The following is a 22,771-nucleotide window of genomic DNA, read 5'->3' on the forward strand; positions in this document are numbered from 1 at the left end:
TAGGCAGGCATCAAGATCGGCACAGGCTTGGAGGGCCGAATGGCCTGTTCCTGTGCTGTACTGTTCTTTGTTCTTTGTATCACTGTGCTAAATGGGATAGATTTCGAACAGATCTAGCAATGCAAAACTGGGCGTCCATGAGGCGCTGTGGGCCATCAGCAGCAGCAGAATTGTACTCAACCACAATCTGTAACCTCATGGCCCGGCATATCCCCCACTCTACCATTACCATCATGCCAGGAGACCAACCCTGGTTCAATGAAGAGTGCAGGAGGGCATGCCTCAAAATGAGGTGTCAACCTGGTGAAGCTACAACACAGGACTATCTGCATGCCAAACTGCGTAAGCTGCATGCGATAGACAGAGCTAAGCGATCCCATAACCAACGGATCAGATCTAAGCTCTGCAGTCCTGCCACATCCAGCCGTGAATGGTGGTGGACAATTAAACAACTAACTGGAGGAGGTGGCTCCATAAATATCCCCATCCTCAATGATAGGGGAGCCCTGCACATCAGTGCGAAAGATAAGGCTGAAGCATTTGCAACAATCTTCAGCCAGAAGTGCCAAGTTGATGATCCATCTCGGTCTCCTCCTGAAGTTCCCAGCATCACAGATGCCAGACTTCAGCCAATTTGATTCACTCCGCGTGATATCAAGAAACGACTGAAGGCACTGGATACTGCAAAGGCTACGGGCCCTGACAACATTCCGGCAATAGTACTGAAGACCTCTGCTCCAGAACCTGCCGCGCCCCTAGCCAAGCTGTTCAAGCACAGCTACAACACTGGCATCTACCCTACAATGTGGAAAATTGCCCAGGTATGTCCTGTACACAAAAAGCAGGATAAGTCCAACCCGGCCAATTACCGCCCCATCAGCCTACTCTCAATCATCAGTAAAGTGATGGAAGGTGTTATCAACAGTGCCATCAAGCGGCACTCACTTAGCAATAACCTGCTCAGTGACGCTCAGTTTGGGTTCCGCCAGGGCCACTCAGCTCCTGACCTCATTACAGCCTTGGTTCAAACATGGACAAAAGAGCTGAACTCAAGAGGTGAGGTGAGAGTGACTGCCCTTGACATTTAGGCAGCATTTGACCGAGTATGGCATCAAGGAGCCCTTGCAAAACTGAGGTCAATGGGAATCAGGGGGAAAACCCTCCGCTGGCTGGTGTCATACCTAGCGTAAAGGAAGATGGTTGTGGTTGTTGGAGGTCAATCATCTGAGCTCCAGGACATCACTGCAGGAGTTCCTCAGGGTAGTGTCCTAGGCCCAACCATCTTCAGCTGCTTCATCAATGACCTTCCTTCAATCAGAAGGTCAGAAGTGGGGATGTTCGCTGATGATTGCACAATGTTCAGCACCATTCATGACTCCTCAGATACTCAAGCAGTCCTTGTAGAAATGCAGCAAGACCTGGACAATATCCAGGCTTGGACTGATAAGTGGCAAGTAACATTCGCGCCACACAAGTGCCAGGCAGTGACCATCTCCAACAAGAGAGAATCTAACCATCTCCCCTTGACATTCAACGGCATTACCATCGCTGAATCCCCCACTATCAACATCTGGCTAATGTCAACTGCTACACTGAAATAAAAATACAATTCATTAGAGGTTGCATTTCACCAACTTTAACTTTCATTATACATTATACAAAAGTAGCAAAATAATATCATCCAGTGAACCCGGAGTACTAATTTTTTAAAATTCGTTTGGGGGATGTGGGCGCTGCTAGTCCATGCATTTAGGCGCATGCTTATGGTAACTTCTATGGGGTGGTCTCCCTGCACCTTGAGTTGATGTGGAGGCAGGCTGCTTCCTTTTTGGCTCCGGTTCATTAGATGGTCGGGGCCTGGCACATTTGGGGCCATCTGCATCTGTGCAGGGGCTGCCTCAATTATCAGAGTAGGATCTAGCAAGTGTGTCATTGTCGACGGGGCTGAAGATGTGTCTTCAGCTGTGGAAATGCTTTGAGTGGAGTCCCCATTGCCTGAAGCCTGCCCCTCCCTGCCCTCTGAGGCCTCACATTCATTCATTCATGTGGTTGCCTGGAGAGGTTGAGCTCCTGGCAATGGGGAGCTGCGTGGCTGGCCCATCTCGCCCATGCATCGCTCCGTTGATCTCATGGATGAGGCTATGCTCTGGATGTTTGCTTGCAACCCCTGCATTCACTTGGTGCTACACTCCATGTCTGTTCATGACAGTTGCCGCTCCCTCAGTGGAGGATGCCATTCATTCACAAGCCAGAGAAATGGAGCCACTCATGTCATGGATGGACTCCTCCATTTTTTATGTATGAGACTTCACTGCCTCTGGAAATTCCGACAGATCTTCACACATTTGATGTAACAGCTAGAGCCTCTGCTGCTTTGATGTTGACCCCTGAGGCTTGCCATCTGCATGGAGCTGCACATTGGTGGGCTTCTCCTCACTCCTCCAAGGGGAAGTGGCTGCCGACATCACTGCCTCCACTACCTCCTTCTGCACACCTGTGAAGTGCTTACCAGATTGTACCACCCGCTGTACATGCACAACGGAGTCCACTGACATGTGTATTTCTGCGCTGCTGGAGATTGTACAGGAATGAAGTGATGCAGTGTCTTCACATGGCATTGAATCCTGCGAACTTTCAAGTTTCCCTGAGTTGCCTCTGATCTGCTGCTGGACCTGGTGGAGAGAAAATATTAAAGTGAAACATATGGTCCTTCAACTGAGGCCTCTTGCCTCTCCTTAGTCAAGAGCTTCCAGTAGCAGAAATGCCCAAACAGATCCCACATGCCAGAAATGGTGAAGGGAATGTTGCACGCATCCAGACTTTACACACTCTCTACACCTGCCTCACCCTCAGTGACAGGCTGCCCTGCAGTGACCCATCCGATGTGCATGGCCTCTTCCTCCATCGACGTCAACACGATGATAACAGCAACTCCACCTCCGGTCTGTTGGCACTCCCTGGCATTGAGCGTGCTTCTCCTGCAAGCATGAACATAGGCAATGTCAGTATTATCTCATGGTGCCTATGTGCTGGTCACTCCGGGACACTGTCAATGTGCAATGAGCTGATGGGATGGCATAGTGAGGTGACCATGCAGCCACCTCAATGCAGCATTCACCCATGCCTGAGCATGGGTCTTGGGTGCATGACAACAGGATGCCTCAATGTTAACATTGGTGCCTGGTGTTGCCCTATGCATGAGTCTACCACCTGGCTTTGTATAGCATGGTCGCCGTTCAATTACTACTGGGCTTCCATTTGCCAAATGTAAACACCACTCACCTTTCCAGACCATATTAGGTCATTAAATCTTTTCCTGCACTGGATCCAGATTCTGGCAAAAACACTTTGGCTGCTCACAACTCCCACCACTTCCAGCCATGCCTTCATGATGACACTTGCTGGCCTGTTCCTCCCGTCTTCTGGAAAGAGGTCCTGCCTAAATTCGCGGACTGCTTCCTCAAATGCCTGAAGGGAGGTGTTGCTGAAGCTTGGGGAAATCCTTCCTGTTTCTGCCGCCATCTGTATACTGCCATCTCAGCTGTCCACCCCTCATTCTTGCCTGTGGGTTCAAGCTTGCTGACTGCTGCAGAGGCAACTTTAAAACTCCCAGCTGCGTACGAGCTGCAGGCACTAGGACCCCCCACCCCCCAACCACCACCACCACTGTGAATTGGATGGCACCCTTGCCAGCAGTGCCATAATTGGATGTTAATGGTAAAATGAGGGGGGAAGCCCCACTACTTGCCTGTGCATCCCAGCACCATACATTTCTGTCCAATGTCAGGACCTCCGCACAAATGGTAAAATCCTGGCCTCTATCTCTACTCCTGTAACTCATGCACCGCTCCCCGCAGCCCCCCACCGCCACCAACGGCTGCAATGTATCTCTATCACCGTAAATCACCTCCAGCCATCTATTTCTGTGCCTGTAATTCACTCCTGGCCATCTATCTCTCTTCATATAACTCACTCCTAGCTGTCTGTCTCAATGCCAGTGACTCATTCCCTGCTGTCTATCCCGGTAACTCAGCTCCAATGTAATACTGAGTCATGTGTGGTATATCTGTACTTTATTAGATGATACAACTCGAACAGTGGCGCAGGTGCTTCAATTAACCTCATCATCTTTGAATAGTAGGAAACGCAGCACATGGGGGGTTTCCTGTTAAGTATTATGGGTGAATCAAGCGTTGCTGCTGGTGACATGACATCAGAAACTTTTGAACTATAAGGGAATCAAAGGTTAAGGGGGACAGGCAGGAAAGTGGATTTGCGGCCAAGATCAGATCAGCCATGATCTTATTGAATGGTGGAGCAGGCTTGAGGGGCCGCATGGCCTACTCCTGCTCCTCTTCCTTATGTTCTTGCGAAAGACTGTTCCCAGTATAGATAGAACTTGCAATTGAATAACAAATTTTCATGAGCTCAGGATATTCCAAAGTAATTTGCAGCCAATAAACTACTTCTGAAGTGTAATCACTGTTGTAATGTAGTTGAAAGCAGTAGAAATTTCTTCACACAGAGTTGTGTGACTGTGGTATTCACTTCCAAGCTTAGTGGTGGAGGCACATATTGTGTAAAAATTGGATTGGAATGGTGGATGAAGGAAAAGTGTTTGCAGAGACAATAGAACAGATTGGGTAAAAGTGATTGGAAGTGTTTTCTTGTATGGACGTTAAACGCCAAGTCGGTCTGGTTGGGCAAAATTGCCTGTTACTGTGTTGGATCTTCTATGTGATTCCAAATAATTGCTCCTCAGATGAAAATTGGGAAAACAGGCCTGGTATCTGCTCCGGATTTCCATCCAGTCACCATTTCTGAGAACACTGGCTCAGGAGCTGGGCTTCTCCATCATTTGTCGAAGACTCACCTGCATCCAGGGTTCCCATTTCCTTCCTTTATTTCCTGCTACCTCTGGATCTCCTGCCCATCACCCTTGGAAAAGGCTGTTGATGAAATTGCAGTACTCCTTAAGGCTCAGAAACTGAACTGGAGTAGCCATATAAATACAGTGGCTACAAGAGCAGGTCAGAGGCTAGGAATCCTGCGGCGGGTAACTCACCTCCTGACTCCCCAAAGCCTGTCCACCATCTACAAGGCACAAGTCAGGAGTGTGATGGAATACTCTGCACTTGCCTGGATGGGTGCAGCTCCAACAACACTCAAGAAGCTCAACACCATCCAGAACAAAGCCGCCCACTTGATTGGCACACCATGCGCAGACATTCACTCCCTCCACCACCGACGCACATTGGCAGCAGTGTGTATCATCTACAAGATACACTGCAGCAACACACCAAGGCTCCTTTAGACATCACCTTCCAAACCCGCGAACTCTACCACCTCGAAGGACAAGAGCAGCAGATGCATGGGAACATCACCACCTGCAAGTTCCCCTCCAAGTCACACAGCATCCTGACTTGGAACTGTATCGTCGTTCCTTCACTGTCGCTGGGTCAAAATTCTGGAACTCCCTTCCTAACAGCACTGTGGGTGTACCTACCTCACATGGACTGCAGCGGTTCAAGAAGGCAGCTCACCACCACCTTCCCAAGGGCAGTTAGGGATGGGCAATAAATGCTGGCATAGCCAGTGATGCACACATCCCATGAATGAATAAAAAAAAAATCCCCACTTCTGACCTTATGTTACAGGGATGGTCATTCATGAAGCATACATGAACCACACTTTTTGGGATTTTCTTCTCCCTGCTGCTTTCACATGCGTTCAAGTCTTCTGAAGAAGGAATTTTCCTCCACACAAGATCAGGGGGCAGGTTGTTCAACCTTGCCCGTCTAAGAGCGAAGTCCAAAGTACGGAAAGTCCTCATCAGGGAACTCCTCTTTGCTGACGATGCTGCTTTAACATCTCACACTGAAGAGTGCCTGCAGAGTCTCATCGACAGGTTTGCGGCTGCCTGCAATGAATTTGGCCTAACCATCAGCCTCAAGAAAACGAACATCATGGGGCAGGCCGTCAGAAATGCTCCATCCATCAATATTGGCGACCACGCTCTGGAAGTGGTTCAAGAGTTCACCTACATAGGCTCAACTATCACCAGTAACCTGTCTCTAGATGCAGAAATCAACAAGTGCATGGGAAAGGCTTCCACTGCTATGTCCAGACTGGCCAAGAGAGTGTGGGAAAATGGCGCACTGACACGGAACACAAAAGTCCGAGTGTATCAAGCCTGTGTCCTCAGTACCTTGCTCTCTGGCAGCGAGGCCTGAACAATGTATGTCAGCCAAGAGCGACGTCTCAATTCATTCCATCTTCGCTGCCTCCGGAGAATACTTGGCATCGGGTGGCAGGACCGTATCTCCAACACAGAAGTCCTCGAGGCGGCCAACATCCCCAGCTTGTACACACTACTGAGTCAGCGGCGCTTGAGATGGCTTGGCCATGTGAGCCGCATGGAAGATGGCAGGATCCCCAAAGACACATTGTACAGCGAGCTCGCCACTGGTATCAGACCCACTGGCCGTCCATGTCTCCGCTTTAAAGACGTCTGCAAACGCGACGTGAAGTCCTGTGACATTGATCACAAGTCGTGGGAGTCAGTTGCCAGCGATCGCCAGAGCTGGCGGGCAGCCATAAAGGCGGGGCTAAAGTGTGGCGAGTCGAAGAGACTTAGCAGTTGGCAGGAAAAAAGACAAAAGCGCAAGGGGAGAGCCAACTGTGTAACAGCCCCGACAAACAAATTTTTCTGCAGCACCTGTGGTAGAGCCTGTCACTCTAGAATTGGCCTTTATAGCCACTCCAGGCGCTGCTCCACACACCACTGACCACCTCCAGGCGCTTACCCATTGTCTCTTGAGATAAGGAGGCCAAAGAAGTGTGCATGTCTGTGTGAACAATAGGTGCAATTACAACCGCAGTACAAGCACTTTCTGCAATTCCTTTTCAAAATATCTTTTCTTTGTTTTAATAAAAGAGGTACTCAAAATGCACAACTCTGTGTTTCAATTAATGATATGTGTGATTCAGAGAGCCTCACCGACCAGTACTGAGAAATTTCAAATGTTTACCGCCCATTCTCAGTGATCATATAGGAGTGAGGTTAATATAAATAGAGACCAGGGCCAATACCATCACTGTACACTGATCATCAGCAACAGTGACCAAACTCGCGCACAGCCTGACTCTTTCAATTTTTGAACTCCCAAGCATGGCCCTAAAGATTAAGGTAAGGCTGGTTATATTATTTCTTCGAGGTGATCTAACTGACGTTTTCAAAACTATGACAGGAGATTGAGAGAAGACTGCTCAAGGTGGTGAAGGATTAAATTATAATGGGTCTTGCACACTGTGTCAATGCCAGTGACCTTTGCCCTCGGGACCTTGGGCTCTCAAATTCAAGGTTCTGTGGCGACTGGCCTGACATAAATTGATACCTTTCTTAGATTTAAAAAACTTTATCAACTGTGAAATAAAATTGAATCAGAACACACCACTTTACCTACTAACGTTCCCAGCAATGTACACTATAGGAGAGAACACATATTTTTAACTTTGCTGCCAACTTCACAGTGTCAACAGGGGTCACTGAATAGTATTGAGGAATTTCTGGATGATACCCTCGCACTCCTTCCTCTGCCAAGCCCATAGGTGTCTGAGCCATTTAGAGCGAACACACTTAGGGAAAGAACTGTGTGATTTACTGAGATTTAAATCTGTGACAGTATGGTGAGATTTATCATTAATGTTATTTTAGTAAACAATTTAGATCACAATGAGATCTGTAAAGATATTGGGGGAAACTTGGCTGGCAATGAACAATAGCCTTTTTAGACTGCAACATTTGTGTCATTGGGAGGTGGTTCCTTAGACAACTTAGAGTTCCACACAAGTGTATAGGTAGGTACTCAGAGTTGTCAGCCGAGAGGGAACTCTGAACCCAGTAGCTGTCACAGACTAGTAGTTTCAATTTAAATATACTCTTAATCTTTCGGCAATAACTCAGGGGAATTGCTGCAGAGATAGTGGATGTGCTGGTTATGATTTTCCAAAATTCCCTAGATTCTAAAACAGTCCCAGAGGATTGGAAGTTAGAAAAACTAACACTGCTATTTAAGAAAGGAGGGAGAGAGAGAACAGGGAAATACTGGCCAGTTAACCTAACATCAGTTGTTGGGAAAATGCAGGAATCTATCATTAAGGAAATCTTAACAATGCACTTAGAAAATCATATTATGATCAGATAGAGTCAACATGGTTTTGCAAAAGGGAAATCATGTTTGACAAGTTTATTAGAGTTTTTTGGGGATGTAACTACTAGGATGGATAAAGGACAGTCAGTAGATCTGGTATGCTTGGATTTCTACAAGGCATTTGATAAGGTGCTACACAAATGGTTAACATGCATGATGGGGTGGCGGTGGCGTACTGGTATTGTCACTGGACTAGTAACCCAGAGACCCAGGTATTGCTCTGGGGACATGGGTTCGAATCCCAACACAGCAGAAGGTGGAATTTGAATTCAATTAATAAAATCTGGAATTTAAAAAAGCTAGTCTAATGATGGCCATGAAACCATTGTCGATTGTTGTAAAAAGCCATCTGGTTCACTAATGTCCTTTAGGGAAGGAAATCTGCTGTCCTTACCTGGTCTGGCCTACATGTGACTCCAGATCCACAGCAATGTGGTTGACTCTTACATGCCCTCGAAATGGCCTAGCAAGCCACTCAGTTCAAGGGCAATTAGAGATGGGCAATAAATGCTGGCCTGGCCTGCGACGCCCACATCCCATGAATGAATAAAAAAAAATAAAGGCTTCTGGAGTTGAGGGTAATATATTAACATGGATGGAAGATTGATCAATGGACAGAAAGCAGAGTAGGGATAAATGGAACATCTTCAAGTTGACAGGTTGTAACTAGTGGAGTACTGCAAGGGTCAGTGCTGGGGCCTCAGCTATTTACAGCCTATGACAATCTCTACAATCTATATTAATGACTTAGACAAAGAGACCGAGAGTAATGCATCCAAGTTTGCTGAAGATACAAAGCTAGGTGGGAATGTAAGCTGTGAGGAGAACACAGAGAGATATAGACAGGTTAAGTGAGTGGGCAACAAGGTGGCAGATGGAGTATAATGTGGGTAAGTGTGAGGTTGTTCACTTTGGTTGTAAGCAGAATATTTTTTAAAAGGCATGAAACTTGTAAATGTTGATGTTCTAAGGGACTTGGGGGTGTACTCGTACAAGGAACACAGAAAGTTAGCATGCAGGTACAGCAAGCAATTCGGAAGGCAAATGGCATGTTGGCCTTGAATGCAAGGGGATTGAAGTACAAGAAAAATGCAGTCTTGCTAGAATTGTACTGGGCTTTGGTGAGACCACATCTGGAATACTGTGCGCAGTTTTGGTCTCCATATTTAAGCAAGGTTATACATGCATTGGAGGCAGTACAGCAAAGGTTCTGTAGATTGGTTCCTGGGATGAGAGGGTTGTCCTATGATGAGAGGTGATCTCATTGAAATATACACGATTCTGAAGGGGCTTGACAGGGTAGATACTGACAGGTTGTGTCCCCTGGCTGGGGAATCAAAAACATGGGGGGGGGACTGTCTCAGGATCATTTAAGACTGAGATGAGGAGAAATTTCTTCACTCAGAGGGTTGTGAATCTTTGGAATCCTCTATCCCAGAAGGTTATAGATGTTCCACCATTGACTATATTTAAGGCTGAGATATACAGAGTTTTGGTCTCTCAGGGAATTAAGGAATATGGGGAGCAGACATGCAAGTGGAGTTGACACAGAAGATCAGCCATGATTGTATTGAATGGAGGGGCCGTATGGTCTACTTCTGCTGCTATATCATATGTTCCTATGTTCTTATAACCATATTCTGGGAGTAGAGATTGAAGGTTGGAGATAGATTCTGTACCACTGGGGTTAGAGACTGTACCTCTGGGGTATTGTATTTGTGGAGATGAAGATCATCGTTGGTGATGGAAACTGTATGGTGGGGTAGAAACTGCAATTCGGGGTAGCATCAGTAGTTCTCCTAGGTTAGTTTAGCTCGCTTACACTGTATGTATCAGAAATTTTGCCAAGGATTCCTCCTGATGATGTCAAATATCTCAGAAAAATATTCCAAAAATCATCTGAAATGGATCAAAGAGTGGCCACACACTGAATGTTTGAAGTCACTGTAATTTTATTCTTAAATCCTGAATATGAAGTTTCTTCTTTAAAGTGGTGAAGCCCTTGAAACTCTTTCGTTAGAGAGCATCTTTCATCATGATTACAAATTTCCTTATATTAGAGAAAGAAAGTCGAAAGGAGACAAGATCGAAGTTTTTGAAATGTTTCAATTGAATGGAAAGTATAAATGTGAGCCAGGACTAGAGGCAACCAGTAAAAAATTAGCAACCCTCAACCAAGACATGAGATTAGAAGGACTCCCACTAAAAACTATGAAAGATGTGTTGGTTAACACAATTAAACAAAGAGCTGGATAAATAGTTGTCTTGAAAGGGAAGGCAAATGGCAGGTCTGGTACAGAAAGGGACAGTTGAACACTGTAAAATTATGGTATCTAGGTAGCTGGAACCGTTGAAATGTCATTTTAAGAAAGCAGCTGATCAAAGAGGAATATCAGATGGGAGCTGAACATTTCTGCTCAATTTGCCTTTGGGTTGGGGGTGGGTGATGGGGGAGGGGGTGGGGGGGGGGGGGTTGGTGGATAATGGCAAGGAAACAGCAGCAACTTGCATTTATACAGAGCTTTTTTAACAGGGAGAAACATCCCAAGGCACTTCATTGATATGTAATCAGTCAAAAAAAGACTCTGAGCCAAAGCAGGAGATATTTTGACCAAAAGCTTGGTCAAAGTGCTGTTTTGTAAGAAGGAGCAGAGGGAGGTGGGGAGACAGAGAGGGAATTCCAGGTTGTGGAGCTTATAAAGCTAAAAGCACGGTCCCCACTGGTTGGACAGAAGTGGGGAGGACATACACGAGGCCAGAGTCGGAAGAACAGAGTTCAATGTGGGGGTGGGGGTTGCATAGTTGTAGTGCTACAGGAGGTTACAGAGATGGGGGAGCGTTTGAGTCCATGAAGAACAAACGCAAAGATGAGAATTTTAAATTTGGGATGTTGGCAACTAGGTTGTCAGTGGCAATGAGTGATTGGAGAGATATAATAGATAATACTGGTTAGGAATGGGGAATGCATACAGAGATAATAAAATACTCTGTGCAGGAAGGTTGTTCTTTTGCTGATGAGGCCAAGAAAATGTCATTTGTAGAATACACCTGGTAGGGTTGAACCTTGGAGATTTGGAGATAAGGATGATATGAAATTGAACAACTTTTTCAATCTGAGAATGAGAGTGATTGAGTTCGGCTGAGCTACAACCCAGATGCTAACGACAGTGTCTAATCCGTCGATCTGGGTGAACTGAAGCGTGGGAAGAAATATGATACCTGCCTGCCTGGCTCAATGAGTTTGTGAAGTACCTGCATGCCTGCAGAAGTAAGTGTGCATAATGCTTAATCACAGATAAATTATATAAGAGAAATGCATATACATGAAGGGAGAGGTCCCACTGCATGATGATCAATCTAACACCGATGCAGGAATCTGTCCAGTAATGTGGACACTCACTAGTCTCCCAGTCCTGGATATGAAAGGGCGGCAAACCCACTGAGTTCAGAAACAGTGAGACACCAATGAGTGATGCTGGCGATGGATTTTTTTCTTTTATGATGCCTTTTCACTATTAATTGCATTGAGGTAGATCTTGGATAAGATACTGGTGGCATGTAATGAGGAGGTTTATTGATGTATTGTGTCTGTTTCTTGAAGGTCACCTATATCATCATGCTGCTCGCAATTTCTACCAAACACCATCTAGGAGCATTAGGGAAACTGACTAATTCCCATTCCAGCTTTCATCGCAAGGACATTGAGAACTGGATTCAGAAACTGAACACGCAGCCTGTTAGTCTTTCACATGCTGAGCAGAGCAGTGTGGCTCAGTGGACTTACAGGTAAAAGGCACAATTCTTTTAAAGTCAACCAACACATGCCTGAAGGCTACCAACAATATTCTTGGCAATGCTTGTTCTACAACATTATTACCTTTTAAAATTATTTGTTCTTGGGATATGGGCATCACTGACCAGGCCACATTTATTGCCCACCCCTAGTTGCACTAAAAGGCGGTAGTGAGCCTTCTCCTTGAACTGCTGCAGTATTTGTGATGATGGGTGATGATGCTCCCACAATGGCGTGAGGTAAATTTGTAGAGATTGTTTACAACTGGGCCATTTAAAAGGCATTCATCAGCCATATAATGTGGGACTGGAGTTAAGTCTAAGCCAGATCAGGTATGGGATAACATTAGTGAACCAATTGGATTTTTACAAGAATCTGGAAGCCTTCGTTGTTTCTTTCCCCTCTGGTGCAAGCCCATAGATTTTATTGAATTCAATACCAATACTCACTATGATGGGTTTTGAAGACATACCTAACTGCGATACACTAGGGCTAGAATTTCTGTGGAGTTTGCCTGCTAACATTTCTTCAGAATTTTCCACTGAAGTGGTGGGAAATTGGGGGAAATTCTACCCCAAGGACCCAAGCTAACTTACCTGATGGCTCAGTGCGTGAGTACGTCATTTATGTGGTATTCAGCTACATGACCCAAAAATCTCCCCAGTTCAATCTCTGAAGGGCAACATAAACTGATTTTAGCTGAAGCAGCAGTCAGCATGATAATCTGGATGCTGGGGATTAATCGAAGTTGTCAAGACTGAGATTGATAGATTTATGTTGGGTATGAGTATCAAGTGATATTGGAACAAAGGCAGGTAAATGGAGTTGACATACAGATTAGCCATGATCTGATTAAATGCAAAACAGTGTAGGGACAAATGATTCAATGTGATATTTATTCCTTAATTTAGGGAAATGCCTTTTTATTTCCATACAAATTAAATTTTTGTTTAATTTAATGGGCTCTTTATCCTAATACAAAAACTCCAGATAAAATCCATGGCTTGAAATGATAATTTATTTTTAGATTTAGATTTAGATTTAGATATACAGCACTGAAACAGGCCCTTCGGCCCACCGAGTCTGTGCCGACCATTAACAACCCATTTACACTAATCCTACACTAATCCCATATTCTACCACACCCTCACCTGTCCCCTCTATTCCCCTACTACCTACCTATACTAGGGGCAATTTATAATGGCCAACTAAATCTAATATTGCCTGTCCCCTTGTTACATCTCGGACATATTGCTGTCGGAAACTATCCTGGACACATTCCAGAAATTCACTACCTTTCTGACATGTGCTAGTCTGCCTCTCCCAGTTTATGTGTAAGTTAAAATCCCCCATCAATACTACTCTGCCTTTGTTACCCACTTGCCTAATTTGTGCATTTATACAATCTAACACCTCAGAACTGCTTCCAGGGGGTCTATACACAACACCTATTAGTTTTAGATCATTTTCTGTTCCTCAGTTCCACCCACAAGGTCTCCACTGGATGCTTTCCCCTCATTATATCCTCCCTCATCAATGAGGTGATATTATTTCTAATCAGTAAGGCTACTCCACCCCATTATATCAGATGACCAAGGATCTAGAGTTAAACAATATCTACAGTTCATAGAGTCATACAGTTATACAGCACAGAAACAGGCCCTTTGGCCCATCGTGTCCGTGCCAGCTATCAAGAACCTATCTATTCTAATCCCATTATCCAGCACTTGACCCATAGCCTTGTATGCTGTGGCGTTTCAACTGCTCATCTAAATACTTCCTGCCTCCACCACCCCTTCAGGCAGTGTGTTCCAGATTCCAACCACCCTTTGGGTGAAAAACCTTTACCTCAAATCCCCTCTAAACCTCCTGCCCCTTACCTTAAATCTATGCCCCCGGTTATTGACACCCTCCACTAAAGGAAAAAGTTTCCTCCTATCTACCCTATCTATGCCCCTCATAATCAGATTCCCCATCAGCCTTCTCTGCTCTAAGGAAAGCAACCCCAGCCTCTCCAGTCTCTCTTCATAGCTGAAATGCTCCAGCCCAGGCCACATCCTGGTGAATCTGTTCTGCATCCTCTCCAGTGCAATCACATCCTTCCTATAGTGTGGTGACCAGAACTGTAAGCAGTAAAGGCCTGCTTCCTGACCCGAACCTGACGGGACCCGATGACATGTGTCGGGTTCAGGTTGGGCTGAACATACACGGTAAGTGCTCTGCCAGTAAGTATTAAAAATAAAAAACTTGCCTGAGCTGAGAGTCCAGGACGAAACTGAATCTGCACAGTGAGTGAGTGCGTGACATCACTACGACATCATCACGCATGTGCTGCAGTTTCCTGGAGCTTCCTAGTCAGAAGGTAAGGAAAAGGATGCTCGAGTCAGGCCGTGTGGGGTCAGGCTCAGGGCAATTTTGGAGGGACTCGAGCCGGGTCGGTCTCGGGTCCGCTGTGGATCGGTCGGGTTCGGGTTCGGGTTCGGGTCGGGTTCTTTTTCCTGACTTAAGCAGGCCTTTAGTACACAGTACTCCAACTGTTCGTTTTCTTGAGGCTGATGGTTAGGCCAAATTCATTGCAGGCAGCCGCAAACCTGTCGATGAGACTCTGCAGGCACTCTTCAGTGTGAGATGTTAAAGCAGCATCGTCAGCAAAGAGGAGTTCCCTGATGAGGACTTTCCGTACTTTGGACTTCGATCTTAGATGGGCAAGGTTGAACAACCTGCCCCCTGATCTTGTGTGGAGGAAAATTCCTTCTTCAGAGGACTTGAACGCATGTGAAAGCAGCAGGGAGAAGAAAATCCCAAAAAGTGTGGGTGCAAGAACACAGCCCTGTTTCACCCCACTCAGGATAGGAAAGGAAAACGAACATCATGGGGCAGGACGTCAGAAATGCTCCATCCATCAATATTGGCGACCACGCTCTGGAAGTGGTTCAAGAGTTCACCGACCTGGGCTCAACTATCACCAGTAACCTGTCTCTAGATGCAGAAATCAACAAGCGCATGGGTAAGGCTTCCACTGCTATGTCCAGACTGGCCAAGAGAGTGTGGGAAAATGGCGCACTGACACGGAACACAAAAGTCCGAGTGTATTAGGCCTGTGTCCTCAGTACCTTGCTCTATGGCAGCGAGGCCTGGACAACATATGTCAGCCAAGAGCGACGTCTCAATTCATTCCATCTTCGCTGCCTCCGGAGAATACTTGGCATCAGGTGGCAGGACCGTATATCCAACACAGAAGTCCTCGAGGCGGCCAACATCCCCAGCTTGTACACACTACTGAGTCAGCGGCGCTTGAGATGGCTTGGCCATGTGAGCCGCATGGAAGATGGCAGGATCCCCAAAGAGACATTGTACAGCGAGCTCGCCACTGGTATCAGACCCACCGGCCGTCCATGTCTCCGCTTTAAAGACGTCTGCAAACGCGACATGAAATCCTGTGAAATTGATCACAAGTCGTGGGAGTCAGTTGCCAGCGTTCGCCAGAGCTGGCGGGCAGCCATAAAGACAGGGCTAAAATGTGGCGAGTCGAAGAGACTTAGTAGTTGGCAGGAAAAAAGACAGAGGCGCAAGGGGAGAGCCAACTGTGCAACAGCCCCGACAAACAAATTTCTCTGCAGCACCTGTGGAAGAGCCTGTCACTCTAGAATTGGCCTTTGTAGCCACTCCAGGCGCTGCTTCACAAACCACTGACCACCTCCAGGTGCATATCCATTGTCTCTCGAGATAAGGAGGCCCAAAAGAAAAAAAAAAGAACTCCAGCTGTGGCCTAACTAGCGTTTTATACATCTCCACCATAAGCTCCCTGCTCTTATATTCTGTGCCTCAGCTAAGAAAGGCAGGTATCCCATATGACTTCCGAACCACCTTATCTACCTGTGCTGCTGCCTTCAGTGATCTATGGACAAGTACACCAAGGTCCCTCTGACCCTCTGTAATTCCTAGGGTCCTACCATCCATTGTATATTCCCTTGCCTTGTTAATCCTCCCAAAATGCATCACCTCATATTTCTCAGGATTAAATGCCATTTGCCACTGCTCTGCCCATCACCCTCTGCCGCCTGCCACTAAGCCAATTTTAGATCCAAATTGCCCTGGATCCCATGGGCTTTTACCTTCTTGACCAATCTCCCATGCGGGACCTTATCTAAAGCCTTACTGAAGTCCATGTTTTACCCTTATCTACACACCTAGTCACCTCCTCGAAAAATTCAGTCAAATTTGTTAGACATGATCTCTCCCTGACAAAGCCATGCTGACTATCCTCGATTAATCCCTGCCTCTCCAAGTGGAGATTAATCCTGTCCCTCAGAATTTTTTCCAATAGTTTCCCTACCACTGATGTTAGACTCACTGGCCTGTAATTACCTGGTTTATCCCTAATACCCTACTTGAATAATGGTACTACATTCGCTATCCTCCAGTCCTCTGGCACCTTCTGCTGTGACCAGAGAGGATTTGAAAATTTGTGACAGAGCCCTGCAATCTCCTCCCTTGCCTCACATAGCAGCCTGGGATACATCTCATCTGGGCCTGGGAATTTATCCACTTTTAAGCCCGCTAAAACCGCTAATACCTCCTCCCTTTCAATGCTACTTTGTTCAAGTATATCACAATCCCCCTCCCTGATCTCTACACCTACATCGTCCTTCTCCATAGTAAACACAGATGAAAAGTAATCATTTAAAACCTCATCTACATCCTCCGGCTCCACACACAGATTGCCACTTTGGTCCCTAATGGGCCCTACTCTTTCCCTGGTTATCCTCATGCCCTTAATATACTTAGAAAATGCCTTGGGATTTTCCTTTATCTAGCCCGCCAGTGTTTTTTCATGCCCCCTCTTCGCTCTCCTAATTTCTTTTTTAAGTACACCCCTACGCTTTCTATACTCCTGTAGGGCTTCCACTGTTTTCAGCCCTCTGAATCTGCCATAAGCCTCCTTTTTTTCTCTTATCCAATCCTCTATATCCCTTGACATCCAGGGTTCCCTGGACTTGTTGGTCCCCTTCACCTTTAAGGGAACATGCTGGCCCTGAACTCTCACTATTTCCTTTTTGAATAACTCCCACTGGTCTGATGTAGACTTTCCTACAAGTAGCTGCTCCCAGTCCACTTTGGCCAGATCCTGTTTATCATATTGAAATCGGCTTTTCCCCCATTCAGTACCTTTATTTCCGGCCCATCTTTGTCCTTTTCCATAACTACCTTAAATCTTACAGAGTTATGGTCACTATCTCCGAAATGCTCCCCCACTGACACTTCTACCACTTGTCCGGCTTCATTCCCTAAGATCAGGTCCAGTACCGCCCATTCTCTTGTAGGACTTTCTACGTGCTGGCTCAAAAAGCTCTCCTGGATGAATTTTAAGAATTCCGCCCCCTTTAAGCATTTGCACTAAGTCTATCCTAGTTAATATTGGGGAAGTTGAAATCCCCTACTATTATTACCCTATTATTTTTACACTTCTCTGAGATTTGCCTACATATCTGCTCCTCTATCTCTCCCTGTTTGTAGTACACTTCCAGCAAAGTGATTGCCCCCTTTTTGGTTTAATGTTCTACCCATATGGCCTCATTTGAGGAACCTTCTAAGATATCATCCCTCCTTACTGCAGTATTTGACTCCTTGATCAATAATGCAATGCCACCTCCTCTGTTACACACCCCCTGTCAAGTCTGAAGATTCCATACCCTAGAATATTGAGCTGCCAGTCCTGCCCTTCCCTCAACCATGTCTCTGTGATAGCAATAATATCAGCTTCCCATGTGTTAATCAATGCCCTCAATTCATCTGCATTACTTGTAAGATTCCTTGTGTTAAAATAGATGCAATCAGCCTTGCCTTATTTGTTTGTGCCTTAACAGGTCTATATTTGCTCTGCCTTCCAGACTGACTTAGTTTCTCTTCTATATTTGGCTGTGCATCACCCCCTACTGTACCTCCACTCGGTATCCCATCCCCCTGCCAAATTAGTTTAACCCCCCTCCCCCCAACAGCACTAGCAAACCTCCCTGCAAGGATGTTGGTCCCGTTCTGGTTCAGGTGCAACCCGTCCGACTTGTACAGGTCCCACCTTCACCAGAAACAGACCCAGTGATCCAGGAAACTAAAGCCCTCCCTCCTGCACCATGTCTTCAGCCACGCATTCATCTGCTCTATCCTCCTATTCCTATACTCACTAGCATGTGGCACCAGGAGTAATCCAGAGATTACAACCTTTGAAGTCCTGCTTTTTAATCTGCTACCTAGCTCCCTAAATTCTTGTTGCAGGACCTCAACCCTCTTTTTACCTATGTCTTTGGTACCAATGTGAACCACAACCTCTGACTGTTCACCCTCCCACTTCAGAATGTCCTGCATCCGCTCCGTGACATCCTTGACCCTAGCACCAGGGAGGCAACATACCATTCCGGAATCACGTTTGTGGCCACAGAAACGCCTATCTGTACCCCTTACAATAGAATCTCCTATCACTATAGCTCTCCCTTTTTCCTCCCCTCCTGTGCAGCTGAGCCAGCCGTGGTGCCACAGACTTGGCTTTTGCTGCATTCCCCTGAGAAGCTATCTCCCCCACCAGTATCCAAAGCGGAAAATCTGTTAGAGAGAGATATGGATCCAGGCGACTCCTGCATTACCTGCCTAGTTCTTCTACTCTGCCTGGTGGTCACCCATTCCCTTTCTGCCTGAGCAGTCTTTACCTGTGGTGTGACCACCTCCCTGTACGTGCTATCCACGATGATCTCAGCCTCGCGGATGCTCCACAGCGCCTCCAGCCACTGTCCACAGATCCGAAACGCGGATTTTGAGTAGCTGCAGCTGGAGACACGCGTGTCTGCACACGTGTTCACCCTGGACACCGGAAGTGTCCCTGATCTGCCACATTGCTCATGAGGATCACTCCATGCTGCCAAACGGCCCTGCCATGACTTACCCTTAATTTACTCCCTTAAATTACTCAAAAATTAGAGATTATTTACACTGGGGACCTTGATTCCCTAAAAAGCACTACTTACGATATAAAAAAAACTGTAGACCTTACCTTTCTCTTTACTTTAGTTACTAACCCAACTATTTACTGATACTCCCTATCAGCAGTTACTCACCAACCAATCACCTTATTAGTTCTAAGGTCGGTTTTGAGATTTATTAAAAAAAGAACTTTCTCTCCCCGATTTTTTTAAAGCTATTTACAGGCACTAACAGCTGTTACTTACCCAACCAATAAGCTTACAGATTTCCCATGATGTCACTGTAAGTCTTTTTTTCCTCTTTTGAAACTCAGCATGTGGAGACACAGAGAGACAATTTAGAGTTACTTCAACAACAAAAATAGGAAAACATTCAAAAGGCTAAATTCAACGGCCCCCAGAAGCGGGTGCGAGAATCATGATACAGGATTAACCTGTGCCCGTTGCTTCTGAGGAAGGCAATATACCAACTTCATGTTGCCTCCTAATTAACATGATTGCAGCATGCAGCCAGTGTTAAATGCACTGTTGAGTAACTGCCAGCACTTGCAGGGACCCAAAATTGAGAGAGACTAGCACAACATAAGGCTAGTGTGCACTACTTAAAACCAGCTTGCACTTCCTAAAGATTCTGGAAGTCATTGCACAAAGAAGGATGGTTATGATTGTTGGAGGCCAATCATCTCAGCCCCAGGACATCGCTGCAGGAGTTCCTCTGGGTAGTGTCCTCGACCCAAACATCTTCAGCTGCTTCATCAATGGCCTTCCCTCCATTATAAGGTCAAAGTGGAGATTTTCACTGGTGATTGCACAGTGTTCAGTTCCATTCACAGCTGCTCAGGTAATGAAGCAATCTTTTCCCGCATGCAGCGAGACGTGGGCAACCTTCATGCTTGGGCTGCTAAATAACATATAATATCTGTGCCACACAAGTGGCAGGCAATGACCATCTCCAGAAGAGAGTCTAACCATCTCCCCTTGACATTCAATGGCATTCCCATCGTCAAATACCTCAGCATCCTGAGGGTCACCATTAACAAGAAACTTAATTGCACCAACCATATTAATACTGTGACTACAAGAGCAAGTCAGAGGCTAGGCATACTGTGGCAAATGACTCATCTCCTGATTTCCCAAAGTCTTTCCACAATATACAAGGTACAAGTCAGGAGTTTGATGAAATACTCTCTACTTGCCTGGATGAGTGCAGCTCCAACAACACTCAGGAAGATTAACACCATCCAGGACAAAGCAGCCCTCTTGATTGACACCCCATCCACCATCTTTAAACATTCACTGTCTCCAACATCGGTGCCCGGTGGCAGCAGTGTGCACTGTATACAAGATGCACTGCAGCAACCCATCAAGACTTCTTCGACAGCACCTCCCAAACCCACAACCTCTACCACCTAGAAGGGCACAGCCTCAAGGGAGCACCACCACCTGCAAGTTCCCCTCCTCGTCATACACCATTCTGACTTGGAAATATATCGCTGCTCCTTCACTGTTGTTGAGTCAAAGTCCTGGAACTCCCTAACTAACAGCACTGTGAGTGTACCTACACCACACAAACTGCAGCAGTTCAAGAAGGCAGTTCACCACAACCTTCTCAAGGGCAATTAGGGTTGGGCAATAAATGCTGGTCTTAACAGTGACACCCCACATCCAATGAATGAAAAAATGGTCCTTCAGCACCTGCCACACCAATCCCTGTTGACTTCAACATCTTTAAAAAAAAACTCTAGAAAGCATAAAGCACTTGAACAATCATGGCAACAGCCAATAGATAAAAATCAGTAACTATCCTGAAAGTGGTTGATGGTCGCTTTAAATAGCATGTTCAGCTATGCTAGATTAAGGGACACTGTTAGCTGGAGTATTGGGCTACAAAATGGCAACACAAGCATCAAATCAGCATTACACGCTGACACATGTCATAATCTGCCTACACTGCATACTCCTGGCAGGTGCTCACTGCACACACACTAAAGCCTTCACCAGTTTGGTGTCTGGTGCAACTCAAAGCAGAAGTATGTGCACATGCTGTGGATGCCATATTGGACCTCTAAGGCTACTCATAGCTCCCAAAAAACAGGTGTTACACATCCGAATTTTGCATGGTCTGACTCCAAAATGCATTTCATGAGCAAAATGACCACTATTATACTAACCCTGGGATCAGTGGGTAGCACTCTCACCTCTGAATCAGAAAGTTGTGGGTTCAAGTCCCATTCCAGAGACTTGAACACAAAACCTAGGCTGACATTCCAATGCAGTACTGAGGGAGTGCTGCACTGTCAGAGGTGCCATCTTTCAGATAAAGACATTAAACTGAGACCCCACCTGTCCTCTCAGGTGGACATAAAAGATCCCACGGAACTATTTGCAGCTGAGCAGGGGAATTCTCACAGTGCCCTGGCCAAAAGTTCATCCCTCAACCAACAAATGAAACTGATTATCTAGTTGTCATCACATTGCTGTTTGTGGGAGTCTCCTGTCTGTTATGTTTCTCACATTACGACAGTGACTATGCTTCAAAAGTACTTAATTGGTTGTAAAGTGCTTTGGGACACCCTGAGGTTGTGTAAGGAGTTATATCAATGCAAGTTCTTTCTATAACCCCTTAAAGGAAAATTTCACATATATTTAGGTGTTGAACAGACTTTAAGGTTTGTTTAGGTCTTGTAGCTATTTTGGTGTTCATGGGTAGTTTGGGGTAATGGTGCAGGAAATGATCTGGAAGAAGCAGCGAGGCAAAGACAGGACTTGCTCCACATGCAGCTCACCACCACCTTCTCGAGGGCAATTAGGGATGGGCAACAAATGCTGGCCTTGCCAGCGACACCCACATTCCATGAACCAGATAATAAAAAAAAGCTAATTTTTATAGCCTCCTTAGTCGGGGGCACACCTTCAGGACAATAGGTTGCCACTACAAAGCCCAGTTCAAATACAGTTCAGGAACCAGTTGACACTGCCTTCATCACTGCATTTAATGTGGCTCAGTTACACAGGTTTCAATAACAATGTGCATTTATATAGTGCTTTTAATGTAGCATTATCATACAAAATTTGATACCGAGCCAAATAAAGAGATATTAGGACAGGTGACTGATTGGATGCTGCTAATGACACTGATCGATATCTTTTCTTTACAGTAATGACTTTGATGCTGGTCGAACTCCACAGATTCTAAGGCGAGCAAGCTGCAGCCAATCGTCTTGCTTCATTAATAATACCTACAATCCCCACTATGCCGCTGTCAATTTGGCCATCGAGTTACCAGTGTTGAGGCACATGCAAAATGGAACGCTGACCCTGGACTATGAGAATGTGGTGATTGCCTGTCTCTGTCTCCACGCAAAGATCTAGCTCCAGATTCACATATTCAGATTGCCATCTGTGAACTTCCTCTTATTTTTTGATGACAACATTTATATGAAGATGACAACTCTTAGACTGCCAATAGAAAGCTGCTTTAATGTGGAGAATGTGTCATCTACTTATCTAGCTTTCCCTTAAGTAATTTTATTTAACTTTTATTTATATTCCTTATGTTAACTTTGTTAATGTTTTTTAAGTAATTTTATAATTGTGACTTTGTTTTCCATGTCCCATTACTTGGATTTGAAGTTTTTTTAATAGAAGGAATAAAACAAAATCTTCCCCTCTGTTCTGTTCCAATTTATTTAAATGGATGGTTCATGTTCTCTCATGCCTGGGTAACAGCTAGGCTGCCTCAGGGGCAGGTACTGGTGTAAAATGTAGTGAAAAATGCTTAAAGCTGGGTCGCG

This window comes from Heterodontus francisci, chromosome 23 (assembly GCF_036365525.1).
Source record: "Heterodontus francisci isolate sHetFra1 chromosome 23, sHetFra1.hap1, whole genome shotgun sequence".
In the NCBI taxonomy this organism is placed as follows: domain Eukaryota; kingdom Metazoa; phylum Chordata; class Chondrichthyes; order Heterodontiformes; family Heterodontidae; genus Heterodontus; species Heterodontus francisci.